This window comes from Portunus trituberculatus, chromosome 49, assembly GCF_017591435.1.
Source record: "Portunus trituberculatus isolate SZX2019 chromosome 49, ASM1759143v1, whole genome shotgun sequence".
Taxonomy (NCBI): Eukaryota; Metazoa; Arthropoda; class Malacostraca; order Decapoda; family Portunidae; genus Portunus; species Portunus trituberculatus.
In genome coordinates, this window is record NC_059303.1 from 20,907,484 (window position 1) to 20,922,483 (window position 15,000).

A 15,000-nucleotide genomic window follows, 5' to 3' on the forward strand; every position below is an offset into this window, starting at 1 on the left:
ACAATAAAATGAATATCCTTGAAATATAAACTCAGTTTTAACATGCTGAACTTACCAGTAAGAAGGATATTTCATAAGCCCTATCCCCATCCTCTCTCTCTCTCTCTCTCTCTCTCTCTCTCTCTCTCTCTCTCTCTCTCTCTCTCTCTCTCTCTCTCTCTCGTATGAGTTTCTAAAAGAACATTTTTATTTTGTTGAATAAATCCAAGTTTGTAAAGAGAATTAAGTATATGCTGTATATCTATATCAATTCGAGGCCACTGAACAATCAATCATTCAATTAGTCTCTCCCCTGGGCAGATCTCCTTTTTTCTCCTTTCTTTCCTTCTTCACTCACCCATCTCAGCCCTGCCCAGGAATGCCTCGTGTGTCTGGCGGTGCTGGTGATCCGTGGTGCGCTGTGGTGTGGCGGGAGTCTCAACCTTCCTCTTCCTTTGATGTACTAATTATTAATTTATTTATTAATTTATTTACTTATGTAAGTTTATCGCACCCAATGTACATCAGTGATTCCTTACTTATTCCTCTTTCTTCATCTCTCTCTCTCTCTCTCTCTCTCTCTCTCTCTCTGTACGTTATCTGGATGAACATAACCGTAGACAATGACCCAAATGCTGACAGAACAGCCAAGTATCGTTATTCCTTTAGGACGGATTGAGCCCCGCCAGTTTTGAGTTGAATTGACGGATGGAAGGAATGGTGGATTTGGTGCCACAGAGGAAGAAACCACACCTGTATGCGAGGGAGCAGGCATTGGCAGCCTGCAGACGGGCGGAGATACAGACTCGCCGCGCTAAGGTTTGCCAAGGGGCGCCGTGCTCGCCGCCACTATACGTTGTTGAAGCAAATATGGGCTACATTTTGATGGAGGTAAATAGCGAGGACATTAATTGTCGGATGGGGAGAGTCGCCGCCTCCGTCATTGGCCGGTGGTGACGCGGGCCCACGGTCAAGGCAGCCGCTCGCGCTCAGCAAACCATTTACGACATCACTAAATGGTTTACTAGAGGAGTAAACCATTTACATGATGGCCTTAATAATTACATTAGCGTAGGAAACAGATAGAGTATGGCAAGGGAAGAGGGACGCGGTGCCGTTAAATTTCCATGACCTCTGATGTGTGTGTTCCCTCACTGTTCTGCGTGACCGGTCTGTCATCGTGCAGGTCACTATAGTGCCAGCACTCACACACCAAATACACACGGAACGGTGCAGGGACAGCTGAGGCTGACCGGTGTCAACTCTCGTCCCTGGCTGAGAATCAAACCCAGGCGAGCTCATACCAAAGACTTTCACGGATATTCTGCACCACATGGAAAGCAATAACACGATAAACAACGCAACTCCCATGGAGTGTCAGACGTTTTCGACAAGCAGCTAGAATGACGCTGTTCGAAGACACGTCCCTCCTCGCGTTGTTGACTGTAAGCATAGCATATTAGTGTAGCGTATTAACACACTACTGAACCCAGTCAGTGATGCCTTAGAGAACTCGCTGCTGCAGCACACGTGCGCCTCTGGAAGTGATACTATGTCTTTAGCGTTAATATAGATGACACCTGCATGTTGTCACTTCTGACGATACAGTGACGTGCGGTAGCGTGGCGTGGCTTGGCGGGCTGTTTGTGTTGGTGTGGCTTAATGTGGCTTGGCGAAGTGAAGCGGAGAGCCGCGCACCTATTGGCATGATGGAGGGAGCTGGTGAGCCGCAGAGGCAGATTAATGTTGCCGTTTAATATTGGTTTTGTGGGTGGCGTACACGTCGCTTTGGGTGGAACCGCTGAGGGGTCGCCGTCACTGCCTGATGGCTGGGGGCGAGCAGCGGCCGGCGAGCCGTGAGGATGGAGGAGGCTGAGAAGGAGGCTGCTCTGAGGATAATGGATTTGTCGGCCGTAGGGAAGAGGAGGAAATAGGCCATGGGGTAGGTAAATGACGAAAAATACAAGCAAACAATAATTGTGTTTGATAGTGTTGCAAGAAAGCAAAGAGCGACGAGAACTGTTAATGCCTGTTTTTTACCCTTCACTATTGTGGCGGTGAATGATAATAATGCTCCAATAAGAAATGTAGAAAAAAAGCAAGAACTCATAGATTACTCCAGAATATGTTAGTGAGGAACAATAAAACTAGGTGTTGTTGAAGGAAAACGTATAATAATTAAGGTGTTAAGTAAATGAGGCAAAAATCTGAGGTGAAGCAAGGACAGGTGAAGAGAAGAGAAGCAGATCACCCACTGATGAGACACTTCACGGTGGTTCAGAAGGAAATATTGACGAGAGCTGAATGATTTATGCAAACCGAAAGTATACGAGAACACGCCCCCTCTCTGTCTTCCTTCCCCCTGTCCCGCAGCCACGTCTACCCGAGACGCACATGGAATACGTTAGTACAAGAAATAGCTATGCTTTTGGAGGTAAATTAGAGAACTTGCACTGGTAAACTCTTCGATTCTATACGTTTCTTTTTTTTTTTTCTTCCTTCCTGTGACTTAAACTGCTTGGGAGAATCGAAACATAATCTAGCTTCAATCAGAGCCTTCTGGGAGTAATTGAGGTAGTGCCAAGAAGTGTTTTAGACTAACTAGCATGATAAATTATGTGACAGTACTCCCTAGCTTTTAACTAGACGTCATTTCAATCTTTTGTTGTCTTTTTATTTGAGGTATGAAGGGTGACGCTGGTGAATGAATGGCGAATGACAGTGGCTGGAAAAATGAACAAAGTGGTGACGGGTAACAGATGGAGGGAGAGGAGAGTGTGAAGTGAAGGTGACGGGTGACGCTGACGGATGGCAAGAGACAGGAAAGTAATGAATGACTGACAGAGTACAGCTGGGGGATGACTGTGAGGTGTGTGTGTGTGTGTGTCTGTGTGTGTGTGTGTGTGTGTGTGTGTGTGTGTGTGTGTGTGTGAGAGAGAGAGAGAGAGAGAGAGAGAGAGAGAGAGAGAGAGAGAGAGAGAGAGAGAGAGAGAGAGAGAGAGAGAGAGAGAGAGAGAGAGAGAGAGAGAGAGAGTCTGTTGTTGTTGCTGTTGCTCATCATCCTCATTATCATCACCGTCAACATCATTTCACCTCTTCTTCTTCTTCTCCTTCTTCTTCTTCTTCTTCTTCTTCTTCTTCTTCTTCTTCTTCTTCTTCTTCTTTTTTTTTTCTTCTTCTTTTTCTTCTTCTTCTTCTTCTATTCTTCTTCTTCTTCTTCTTCTTCTTCGTGATCGTGTCCTAGTAGAGCCTTGTCTCACAATTGACATTTTTTTCTTTTTCTTATTCTCTTTATCTTTCTGTCCGTTACTCTGTTTGTCTGTCTGTCTGTCATCTTGCCTGTTGGTTTCTTTCATTCACTGTCTCTCTCTCTCTCTCTCTCTCTCTCTCTCTCTCTCTCTCTCTCTCTCTCTCTCTCTCTCTCTCTCTCTCTCTCCTGGGGGATGCACGGATCATTTGCATACACAAGGCATTGCTTCATTAGGTGCAAGTTTAAAGCAGACGCTCGTTACCTCCTCCTTCTCCTCCTCCTCCTCCTCCTCCTCCTCCTCCTCCTCCAGGCAAGGTTTTTACGAGAGCCTCTTTACTCTACTTCACTTAACTTTTTCGTAATTATTCCTTTGCTCTTTTTGCTACTGCTTATATTTCAATTTTTTTTTATATAATTTTTGTTGCTTTCGTGTGTTTTTATAATTCTTTTCATTTATTTAACATTTTTCTGTCATTTATATTTCATTATGAAGTTTATTAAGATTTCCTTTCGTTATTTCGTCTCATTTTCACATTTATTCGTCTCTCCACTTGATACTTTGTTTGATTTTTTTATTCGTTATTTCTTCTTCATTCTGATTACTCTTAATATCTTTTTGTCGTTTCATTCATTCATCGGTTTTTTAAGTGGGATAATTTTTGCTCTTATATAATCCACATAATAGCTCAAGACACAAGTGATACTGCTTTCCTTGCTTCACGCGGCGTGTTGAGTTACTCTGCATTACTCAGGGAAGTGGTATTTTTACGTTTCTTGTGTCATCCTTTTGTTGATTCATGAAGAGGATTCCTGACAACAAGGAGAGCGATCGTTTAGCATAAATTTCTTTATTGATAGCTCGAGGAAGTATTACGAAGTGTGTTGTTATTGAAGAAGTTGTTATTGGATGTGGGAGTGTAACGTTGAAGCGGTGCTTTATGAGTAAAGGAAGGAAGGATGAGTAGCTTTATGAATCAGAGTCGTTAAGGAAAGGGAGGGATGAGGATGCAGGTGGATGAGAGAGATGAAAGTTATGGCCATGGTCAGAATGACGAGAAAGCTCGAGTGCGTCAGTGGAAGTTGGTGGCGGGTGGCAGACAAGGACCATGTGACTCACAAGGCCTGCCGTGATCGGTGTTAAATGAGAGCGTCCTCCACGGACACGAGATACTCGCCTGGCTGGGTTTGCCAGGCGGCCAGGAGGAAGAGGCGTGTGGAGCGTCAGTAAGGGTATCTAAGTAGACGTTAGGTGGACACAGAACAAGTATTTCCTGGTCGCGCTATGGAGTCATGTGTAGCGGGGGCCAGTGGTTGTGGAGAGGTGTTCCCGGCGGGAGCTGCAGGGGCGGCGCTGTGCCGCTGTTCACGTTCACGTCATCGGTTGCCGCGCATTCATCCTTCGTTAAGTTGGTCATTATTCCCGATTATGTCTACGGCTTCACATAATTCTTGGCCAAACGAGGTTTCACGAATTAATGAGGCGGCGCCAAAGGAACAAGGCTTCGTAAATGGCGTGGATTTGCAAATTAATGGCGCTTCCACGCGTAAGGTGACCCGGGGGCCGCGGCCTACGACGCAACAAGACCCTCAGTCTCCCAGAGTCCTCCAGATCCCACCCATTAGGTGACCTTGTCGCCTGCCGGCCGAGGCTCATTGCCGCGGGTGACCCGTATTGGACGCTGCTCACCCACTGTCGCTGTGCTGGCCCGCGCGGCGATGGCGGCGCCGAATGTAAAAAATAATTTCTTTCGAGACACTGCTAAATGAGCCGTGAGCTCACCGGAAGACAGGCCGTGCCAGGAACCACCCTTATGGCCCTGATTGTCTCTGTTCAGTGGTCTGTGTTTTTTTTTTTCTTCTTTTATTGTAGTTTTGCGTCTGAAACGTTGGCTTTGGCAGCAGTCTAGTGGTCTGAGCGGGGCGGGGCGGCGCACACCGAGGCGGGGAAAGCAGGCAGGCAGGGAGGGAAGGGGAAGGGAGGACCGGAAAGGATCAGTCTGTCGTAAAGTTTGACCTTAGTAATTATTTTCAATGAGAGAAGCGATCTCATCTTCTCTTTGGGCGAGACCACGCCAGCCTGGCCAGGCCTGGCCTTGCCTTTGTGGAGAGTTGCTCTGCTTCCGTCGTAGTGATGCTCCATATATACTTTGCCTGCTAAGAATTATACTCATCCTGGCATTCTTTGAATGGGACCGATGAAACACACACACACACACACACACACACACACACAGAAAAATTGGATAAGTGTAGATATGGAGACGGGACCACACGAGCATAAAGCCCAGGCCCTGTAAAACTACAACTAGGTAAATACACACAGTGTAGTGGTTAGCACGCTCGACTCACAATCGAGAGGGCCGCGTTCGAGTCCCGGCGCGGCGAGGCAAATGGGCAAGCCTCTTAATGTGTAGCCCCTGTTCACCTAGCAGTAAATAGGTACGGGATGTAACTCGAGGGGTTGTGGCCTCGCTTTCCCGGTGATGTGGTCTCAGTCCTACCCGAAGATCGGTCTATGAGCTCTGATCTCGCTCCGTAATGGGGAAGACTGGCTGGGATGACCAGCAGGCGACCGTGGTGGTGGTGAATTACACATACACATGGAGGCCAGGGCAAGATTAGACTCAAGGTAAGATTTACATCACATCAATTTATAAAAACGAGATGAGATGTGAAGTTCACATCATCTTAGTGGACAGACTGAAGATGTTCAGTGTAACGAGGAAGACAACTGAGCGTCACTGAAGAAAAGGAAATTAATATTTGGAGGTGGAATAAACAAATGAAGAAATTCGATTTTCGGAGCACTAGTTAACACTAACTTTGTTCTGTCTCTATCATAAATTATAGAAAGATTATAAGTCAGGTGAATTGCTCCATTCCTGGAAGTGTGTGTGTGTGTGTGTGTGTGTGTGTGTGTGTGTGTGTGTTTGTGTGTTTGGAGTCGTCTGACGATAGCATCGGGACGGAAATACCATTACTGAGGGGACGATTATCGCTCACCCGCCTGCATGTAATGGGCATTATGGTTGATCGCCGCGTCGCGCTGACGTCACCGCGTGCCCGCCCAATCGAGGCGCGCAATGGGCGGCACTAATGCCTCTGAGCCAGCAAGTCAGTGCCACATTTGAACCTCTCAGTTAACTCCTTAAAAAAAAATCACTCCGTTTTGAAATTAGGTCCGTTCACCACCAAACGAAACAATGCACCTGTAAATGAAGCAAAAACGATGTTTCTTAGCTTCATCAAAGTAGTGTGAGGGTGGTACTATGGTTGTAGAGAGCGGGCGGGGACGTTGGGAGTTTGATGGAAAATATTAGTGATGGGCGGCTAGGCTGAAGGGGCCGTCTGTCAGGCTTATCTGGGCGTGGAGTGTCCAGTGAATGCACGTGATTGGTGGGCGGGAAAGACGGCGATGTTTATCCTCTTAAGCTAATCCAGATATATTGCCATGTGGGGTGACAAAAGGGGTGAGTAGAGGGGTCCTTGGGGTGAGGGAAGTCAGTATAGGGTGACTAAAAGTGTTTGGGGTGATTAGAGGTGTATTTGATGTGAGAGGATACTGGTTTATAGTAAATAAGGGAGTGTTTGGGATGATGGGAGTATCAAGAATAGTCAGTAGAGGGATGCTTGGGGTGATGAGGGTGTCAGTATAGGGTAATTAGAAGTGTACTTAGGATGAATAAAAGGGTGCAAGATAAGAAGGACTTCAGTATAAGTGAGAAAATGAGCCCGTGGGGTGAGGAAATATCAGAGAAGGGACGAAACAAAGATGACTGAGTGCACGCGACAGGTGTTTCCAGATAAGGGCACTTGGGATGAGCAGGAAGAAGGAAAACTATTGGAAGGAAACACGAATCTTGGGCAGTACACACACACACACACACACACACACACACACACACACACACACGTAGTAAATATTATAATCAAACAGACAAGTTGTACGTAATTTATCAGCATATAATTTCACCTTAATTTATGTTGGTACTTCTTGAGGCAACTGAGCACACACACACACACACACACACACACACACACACACACACACACACACACACACACACACACACACACGCTAAACATTGCAGTCCAACATGGGCAAGTCACACATAATTGGCACGCCGAATGATGCACGCACTTGTATGCACGTAGGCACCTCCGGTCACTGTCGGCGGGACGTACAAATACCAACACCACTAAGCGAACGCAAGAAATAAGAGACGGTGTGTTCGTACTGGTGGGAACAGCAATATTTATCACTGTTAGGAGTTGTTTAGGGGTTGCTTTACACGGCAAGCTCTTCAAGGCGCAAGACTCAACATATTATTCCTACATTGCTGCCCCTTATTTACGGCGAGGAGTAAAGGAGGAGTCGGAAGAGGAAAAGAGACTATACATAACAGAGAAGAGAGAAAGACAAAAGTACAAGATGAGAGTACATAGTGAAAGAGGAGGATGTACGAGAAGATAGAAAGAAGAGGAGGAGAGTGTGAAGAAGAGGCATTAGGCTGGAGCACAAAAGGAAGAGGAGGAGGGAGTAGAGAAAAGACACTTGTAATATAAAAAAAAAAGTAGATGGAGGAGGAGGAAAAGGATAAAGTACAAGAAAGAGAAGGAGGAGGAAGAGGAAGGGAAAGAGGAGAATTCAGGAGGTGAAAGAGGAGGAGGAAGAAGAAGTGGAGGAGGAGAGGAAGACAGCGAGGTAATCAATGAATTTATTGCCTTAAGTCGAGTTCTAGTTTATGTTCTACCCAAATGAATAGAGAGTCGGCGGCCTTGGGAGGCGAGAAGAGAGTGTGTGAGCGATTGAATGAGTGAGTGAATAGGTGAGGGAACCAGTGAAGGAATGAGCGAGCGAGTGAGCGAACGATTAAGTGACCTTTTTTTAAGTCCAGTGTTCGATTTCGTCTATCTGTTGCAACCAAATCAATCCTTTCCAATGAACGCTGGCGGTGAAGAGCGAGTGAATGAGAGAATGAGTGAATGAATTACCCCTTCATTTTCATCGTGAGTAGCGACTCTTCTCTTTCTGCTGCGACCCAAATCAGTCCTTTCCAGTCAGCGCCGTGTGTGAGAACGAAGAGTGAGGAACGAAAGGAGGCGTGCATGAATATAAGAAGAGCACTGCTAGCTCGTCACCGTCACTTGCTAAATGTTCTTCCCGTTACATTCCTGCGACGTCGAACCCTCAAGGACACTGTAAATATGGTGTACTGAAGACGTCTTTGGAAAGGCTCTTAAGTCTCCTATATACACACAAGCGTTTCCTTTGATCCTTCGTTATGTGTGTGCTTTGCTTTCCTCTACTCTTCCACACATACATCATTTTTTTCTATTACAGAAATTCAGACTCGGTACAGCTTGACTTGGCGAAGGAACACAGGAGAACCACGAACAGGAGTGGGGAAGGACATGGAATATAATAGGATGAGAAAACTGTGGGGGAGGAAGAGAAGAAAAATAAGATTTCCACTAGAAGGGTAACATTATGATGGCCTCATATGATGAAAAGAAAGAAGAAAAGGGGGAGGAGGAGGAGGAGGAGGAGGAGGAGGAGGAGGAGGAGGAGGAGGAGGAGGAGGAGGAGGTGGTGGTGGTGGTGATAGTGGTAGTGGTGGTTTAAGAGAAAAACAAGAAGGAGGAGGACTAGCTAGGAGGAGCAGGAATGGAAAAAATAATGAGGAAAACAAGAAGAGCAGAGAGCAGGAAGACGAGGAAGATAAAGATCAGGAAGACGAAAGGAGAAGAAAAAGGAGGAAGATGAGGACATGGAGGAGAAGGAAGAGGAGGAGGAGAAGAACGAGAAGGAGGATTAAGAATATTATCTTGATATTCTGGTTCAGTAATAAATCAGTGTTGTCATGCTATTCCAGAATACACACAAACACACGGACGCACACACACACACACACACACACACACACACACACACACACACACACACACACACACACACACACAAACACACACACACAGAGGCCAGGATAAGATTAGACCCAAGGTAAGATTTACACTGCAGTAAATATCGAAAGTAATGATGAATCTCCTTCCACACCAAACGTGTATTAGGTATGGCGTGAGCAATGACCGTGTATGTGTGTGTGTGTGTGTGTGTGTGTGTGTGTGTGTGTGTGTGTGTGTGTGTGTGTGTGTGTGTGTGTGTGTGTGTGTGTGTGTGTGTGTGTGTGTGTGTGTGTGTGTGTGTGTGTGTGTGTGTGTGTGTAATGACGTTTACTGACACATACCTTTCCTCTTCCCCCAGGTTCGTGTATTGGTGACGTATCTTGGTGACGTTCAGTGGAGTTCAAGTGAGGGGTTACTTTTGAGGCATTGAATCAACAGGTAAGCTAATCAATTACTGGTGTGTGCTGCTTAAGGTGTGCCGTGCCGGGCCAGGTCATCAGTGTGTATCTATCATATTTACATTCTTCAGAGAGGTGCAGACTACTGGGGAATCGGAAGTTAAGTATCTAAGTGACCTAAGAGTGACAAATGTGATGCTTAGTGTTAATAATCATGTATCTATTGCAAGTCGTATTCGTGTGTGTGTGTGTGTGTGTGTGTGTGTGTGTGTGTGTGTGTGTGTGTGTGTGTGTGTGTGTGTGTGTGTGTATGTTTGCGTGTGTGTGGACGGTTAGAGTGTGTTTTGGTGCAGGAGAATGTTGTTATTGTTTTCGTTCCTCTTGGCTCATGTAAGTGATTGGATAGAAGAGCAAGTGACGGTGAGCTGTACTGAGGCTGTGACGGTGTGCTGTGATTAAGAAGGTATGTTGTGACGGGACCGTAACATTATCCTGTTTATAATGATGATCTGTATTATTTTTTTTCGTTTACTCTGCGTCATCTTAAGGAGTCATTGAAGTGCGTGACATGAACGTTGAAATGCTTCGTGAGTCTGTGAGTGTGACGCTAAAGTTGAAGTGAGTTAAGTAATAGATGTGATAATTTCGTAAGTGATAAAGAAGTAGACCAAAATGAGAAGTGACTCGGTAGCGATACACAATGATGAGTGAAGTGAGGCGTGAAGTGTAAATTAATTCTGTGTGGTGTGGTGATGAGTAAAGGAGGAGTTGTGCTTCGAGATCTCTACCATTTCACCACCTATCACTGTCCTGTTAATTCGCTGTCACTATCACCTCCATAATCACCATCACCACTCCAGTCCTCCTCAGAAAGTCATCCCTGTTAGCGCCACGATGCATCCCCACTACCACCACCACCATCACACCACTCTCCCCTATTAGTAATTTGTTCTGTCAATAATCAATGTTTGGCTGTGTGTCAGTCACGCCGTGATGAATAATTTCAATATTTGTAGGACGGTTAATTGGCGTTCATTACGGAGGAAATAGAATGGAAACTACATATACATATATATAACGCATGTGTAAATAATCCGGCCGCCAGGTGCATGAATACGTAATGAGCTGGTGGACATATTAAATTGTTGATAATTTAAATGCAAATTGCCTTCACTCGGCCCTGTGTGGACAATATAAACGGATATAAAACTCGAGCTAAATGGACGGGTAAGGTTTGGCCGCGTTTTGCTCCAGCGGGTAATGCCTCTTGAGAGGGGAGAGGGGACGGTGGCTCTCACGAGGGCGACGAGGTGGAACGGCCTGGAGGGCGTCAAATACCACACCGCCCGTCGCTACCTGCAGAGGGGGATGAAGGTGGTGATTGGACACTGGTAGACAGGGACGCACAAGAATTTGTTTCACACTTAAGGTTCTCACGACGCCACGTCCATCACACTGACTAGCCCACCCTCGCCGGCCCTCACTCCTCCTCATTCCCCCGTTCCGTGGCTGTCTTGCTCCCAGCGAACCTCAGCAGACTAGTGTCAGTGAGATATCAAATGTTTTGACGCCATGACCTGCGTAGCCTTGGCAAGCTTGCATGTAGTTGACCTGGCGGACAGGATAATGCTGCAACGTTGCTTATGTTTGTTAAATCACCAGTAAGTCTTGACATAACCATTAACAGTGACATTTGCAAATATTTAATTTTAGCTTGCAAAATAGCTGCGCTTAATATTTCTGCGGGGTTCAGGAGGGTAAATATGTAAGCTGTCATTTAATGTTATATATGATTCTTAAATATCCAGCGAGACAAAGTGTAATTCAAACCATTAAAATTACTTTGCATTTTCAGATAACATTTTTATTCAATGACTTCTCCTGATGAGGCAGAAATTGTTTGTTACCTGTTGTCGCGTGTTGACTACGCCACCAGGCCCAAGGCACCGGACACCAGGCCACCAGACACTAGGACACTAGGCATCCAACACCAGGCATCAAACACCAAGACACTGGGCTCTGGCCTTCAGGTACTTGGCACCAAACACCAGGCATTCTGGCATCTTCTTCCAGGCACTGGACATTGGGCACCAGGCTCCAGGTTGGGCAGATCCTCACACAAATATCACCATCACCTGACTAGCATATTAATTTTGACGTGATGGCAAGCAAGCCTTTCACTGTGAAATATTAGGCAGCAGAATTTAACAACAGTGGGAGAGAGAAAAATACACACTGGTTTTGTGTTGCCACTCATCCGTAGCCTCTGGGTAACTAAATCCAACACAACGCTAATTATTGTTTTAAGTTCGGCTTTTTGAAGCCTCGCCGACCAGCCCCTGCCGCACCGCCGCCGCCGCCACCACCTCGGCCATGCCAATGTTTTGTTAGCGTTGCGACTTTCATTTCTAACTCCACCAGGGATTTGCTTCTTAATTTCTGGGTTTGTCAATCAGGCCGACGCGACAATAATTACTGCTCGCGTTTTGCCCTCACCGCAATCAGCCTGTCGTGAATAATTCCCGATGTTTTATTTATGGCGCATCCATATAACTTGTGTGTGTGTGTGTGTGTGTGTGTGTGTGTGTGTGTGTGTGTGTGTTTCACTGTTTGATCTGCTGCAGTCTCTGACGAGACAGCCAGACGTTACCCTACGGAACGAGCTCAGAGCTCATTATTTCCGATCTTCGGATAGGCCTGAGACCAGGCACACACCACACACCGGGACAACAAGGTCACAACTCCTCGATTTACATCCCGTACCTACTCACTGCTAGGTGAACAGGGGCTACACGTGAAAGGAGAGACACCCAAATATCTCCACCCAGCCGGGGAATCGAACCCCGGTCCTCTGGCTTGTGAAGCCAGCGCTCTAACCACTGAGCTACCGGGCGTGTGTGTGTGTGTGTGTGTGTGTGTGTGTGTGAGAGAGAGAGAGAGAGAGAGAGAGAGAGAGAGAGAGAGAGAGAGAGAGAGAGAGGAGTTCAGCTTTTTATATTGTTTTATTGTTTTAATTATTCGGTGTTTGTGAAATCCGAGCCTCGCCCTCGTGTGTGCTTTGTGGTGGCGACAGGCGAGTGTTGAGCCGGCGCCCCGCTGGCCCAGCTTGCGCCAGACTGCCTCGCCTTGTCACGGCACACAGCAATTGTTCTCAGATGCCCCCTCTCTCTCTCTCTCTCTCTCTCTCTCTCTCTCTCTCTCTCTTTCCTCGTCACGATTAACACCATATTCTGAAACACTTCTGCGCAGCTCTTTCACTACTTTCAAGACCTTACGTAGATGGATTTACATGGATTTTAAACTGAGGTCACCGTTCTAGTGAAAAATTAACAAGATTTCTACATTATCCACTGGATGAACGCTCTTGGAAGCTCGGCTGATAATTTTTGTGGCCTTTGCAAATAGTCGTGGTGAGACAGCAAAGTGTTGCATAGTAAGGGATTGAATAGTGCCGCTGAAGGTGAAGTGCTGCATCGCCACCTCCAGCGTGTGGCGCTGCGATCTGAGGCACCGGCAGGAGTGGTGGGACGCGCAGCAGCTCAGTGCAGCCTCAATACTGTCCCGTCCAGACTCCTTCCACTAACTCCCTCAAAGATAGTTTGTTTGCGCCGTTCGCCAAACTTGGGGTTTACGGCGGACTTTCCGGCATCAAAGTTCAAGATCGTGCTGTTCCAGAGTCTTGTCCTGCCCGTGATCTCGCTACACTGAGTTAGCTCACTGAGAGCATTACGCCTTTTTGAACGTCTTTTCTCTTCAATGCGGGCTTTGTAACAGTCTCCGTCCTCGCCTCCAGCAGGGAGAGAATAAAGGGATGAAAGGGGTGGGATACATATTAAAGAAAATAAATTATTGATATATTCTTACACTACATTAATTCATTACAAGCAGCCGTACTACACGTATACCTTAATGAGCATGTGCACGGCGTCTTGTTTCACCGTCACGAACACGCACGAACACTCCTCCCCTTTGCCCCGCGATGCTGAGGCGAAGGAGACTGATAAATCGATTTGCCGAGGCGTTCCTGCCGCTGCCCATAGAGGCAGGTGCGTTCTCTGTCATTAGCTGTCCAAAGGTCACGCCGTTGCTCCCCGCGCCGCCGTCGACCCTTCGTTAGTGTCGTCCTTGCCGCCACCCGTCCTGATTTACGGCTGCTGGTTCTTTCGCTTCTCCTGCTTGTTTGCATAAGTCGGTGCTGCCGCCTGAGTGAACCTTGATGCAGTTTTGGAAGGACAGTGCTGTATGTGTGTGTGTGTACGTGCGTGTGTGTGTCAGGAGGTAGTCACCGAGGACTTTATTATTCAGTTTTTCTCCACAAAATAAAGCGTATATAGAGATCAAAGGCGACTCGGGGAATGAGATTGAGAGGAAAAAAGAATGAGGTGGTGGTCGTGCGTCGCTCCGAGGGTGAAAAGTAAGTCTCCCAAGACCCATGGAAGGCCTAGCTGCCCACCAAGCCTCTGGAAGGTCAAAGCTTGTTAGACACTGTTGTGCTACAGGGAAACAGCTTCTGCCTTCTGTCCATGTCTTGTTCGTTTGTGAGTAAAAGAACTTGTCCAAAGGATAAACACTTAAAAGAAATTGCAATAATTGCTGTTCCGCAAGAAAAATATTTAGGAAATGGTTCCAATCGGGTATGCTAATTTAATTTGGAGCTGTCTTGATACTTCTCTCTTAAGATCATTAAGATTTTTTGTTAGATCTTAGGGATGAGAGTAAGATTTAAGTTCTCAAATAGTTTTTTTCTACCATCAGAACTATTAAAAGCCACGCAGATGATCAGTGTGGTTGTCATCGTTTTCATCTATACAGCACAGAGTCCTTGTTCAGATATAGGATCATAAAGAGAAAAAAAAACATCTTCCTTTAATCTCATTAGAGTTTGTCTGAAGCTGTCAAGATAAGATACCATGATGCTAGAGAATTAGGATGCTATAAAGACAGAGCAGCAAGGTATCGGGAAAGGAAGCAGGGACTCACTCAACAAGTTGGAACATCCTTAGTCATTCAGCGCCTGCCAACCTCTCTTCTCTCTGCTGCACACCGCACGCCTCATTAACTTGTTCATCCTTTTTTCAGGCTGGCCAATAAATGAGTACCTGTGTAAATCTGAAGAAGATAAAGTATGCAAATCTGGATGTCGCAATAGTTTCGTTTCTGCCATAGACAAAGTGAGTCTATAAAATGAGAGGCGAGTCCACGCGCAGTTTTAGCGAATTGCCTCCCCGATGTCTACAGAGGTACTGGGGATGGTTCAGTGTTTGTTCATGGTGGCTGTTAGTTACTTGCTCTATGGTCATTGTGGTGGTGCTGTTCTGCTCGTGTGTTTACTGTCATAGCAATGTTGGCATTTGTTTTGTTGTCTGTATTGTATAGGGAGGATATTACATACTACTTGTTATAGTCCTTGATGTTCTTGTTATTATCATTGTCAGTATTACTACCTTCAGATGTCTTTATGTCTCT

General features: G+C 46.1%; 1 protein-coding gene across 1 annotated transcript in view; it reads left to right on the top strand.

The window, feature by feature from the left end:
- Window positions 1–15,000, top strand: part of LOC123499058 (connectin-like) — an 831,458-nt gene that overhangs the window by 4,894 nt on the left and 811,564 nt on the right. The gene's annotated exons all lie outside the window — the stretch shown is intronic.